This window comes from Belonocnema kinseyi, chromosome 2 (genome assembly GCF_010883055.1).
Source record: "Belonocnema kinseyi isolate 2016_QV_RU_SX_M_011 chromosome 2, B_treatae_v1, whole genome shotgun sequence".
Lineage (NCBI taxonomy): Eukaryota > Metazoa > Arthropoda > Insecta > Hymenoptera > Cynipidae > Belonocnema > Belonocnema kinseyi.
This window is the reverse complement of record NC_046658.1, coordinates 67,461,236-67,462,751: the sequence shown is the minus strand read 5'-3', so window position 1 is coordinate 67,462,751 and position 1,516 is coordinate 67,461,236. Positions and strand designations below refer to the sequence as shown.

The 1,516-nt window shown below is 34.0% G+C and overlaps 1 protein-coding gene across 13 annotated transcripts in view; it reads right to left on the bottom strand.

Annotated features, from left to right (window-relative positions):
- Nucleotides 1-1,516, bottom strand: part of LOC117167665 — a 109,831-nt gene that overhangs the window by 30,501 nt on the left and 77,814 nt on the right. The gene's annotated exons all lie outside the window — the stretch shown is intronic.

The window sequence follows — 1,516 nt, the reverse complement described above, 5'->3', positions numbered from 1 at the left end:
AGAAACACGAGAGCCTGCATGAAAAAATGCATGGACATAAAAGAAGCTAGAGAAGTATGCCAGGACAGCAAAGTATGGCGGCAAATAGTTAATAAAAAGAGTGTCAGTAGAGTGAATGACGCCTGAAACAAAGACCTTGGCTATTAATGGACCCAAGTGGGGAGCCTTCCATAACGACTTCGTGAGGTTCTTCGCTTAGGGTGATTGCTAGAGAGATTGATCAGCAACCTGGGTCGGAGCAGTGTTGCGGAACGAACGTGTTATTTACTTAAATAGCTCGAGAATTCTGGATCAATCTGAAAAATCTCTATCCCATCCACACACTGCTCCTTTCCCCTGCCGAGTGAGTCACGCCTACCCCGAAAGGGAAATGGCTTAATGGTGTAATAATAATAATAATAATAATAATAATAATAATAATAATATATATAAGGTAGCCTAAAATGTCAGACTCTCAAATTTTTATTTAAAACTGTAGGAATGTTCCTCACACTGAAGAACTAATTGCCATTTTTAAAATGATTTTTGAATAATCTTTTAAGTGGCACCAAGGTTATTAATTTCGTATAGAGTTTAACATAGAAAAGTATATTTTGTTAAATGCCATAATTTGAAATGTAAATTATTTAAAGAATCTAATAGAAGTTGGTAAACATCTTACATCATTTCAGGTCCTCAATATTGTTTTGTTATCAGTGAAAATTACAACAGTTGTTTCTCATATATTCAGGATGCGACGTCTTGAAAATTGTATATTTAAATTTTTAAATCAATAAGATTATTAACAAAAACCAGAAATGATTTGTCCGTAAGCGATACAAATAGTCTATTAAATTTATGGACTAATTATTTATTCAATGGTGGGCCTGTCGCCCCGATTATTCCATTCAGGCGCTGCTATACCTTTACATTTCTCTCGCAGGCAGTATGCTACTACAGGTAGTAGCCACCTTTAAATTCTCATTGTTAGTCCTAATAACCTGAGTCCAAGACACTAAAATTTACGGGTAAGTACCTCGCCCATTTTCGTATAATTCACTCACAGTAACAAAGTTAACGCTTCGTTGGCTGTTTCACGATTTTATTAACTCTGATCGACTTTATAACCAAAAACGTTGAAAGCGTGGCGCCACCTCTAAGTATTATTCAAAAATTATTTTTAAAAATGGCAATTAGTTCTTTAGTCTGATGAGCATGTTTCCAGTAGCTAATGATAGAAAATCGAAAGTTTTTCATTTCGGGCCATCCTAATTTATTTATATATATATATATATATATATATATATAAAATTTAATTCAAACTAATGAATCAGTATATAGTATGTGACTTTAAGCAATAGCTCAAATCTAAATGAATAACATAATTTATCGCAAGGGTCAGTTTGGCAAGATTAATTGAAATGATTTTTTGTTTTTTTATTATACCATTAAGCCATTTCCCTTTCGGGGTAGGCGTGACTCACTCGGCAGGGGAAAGGAGTAGTGTGTGGATGGGATAGAGATTTTTCAGATTGAT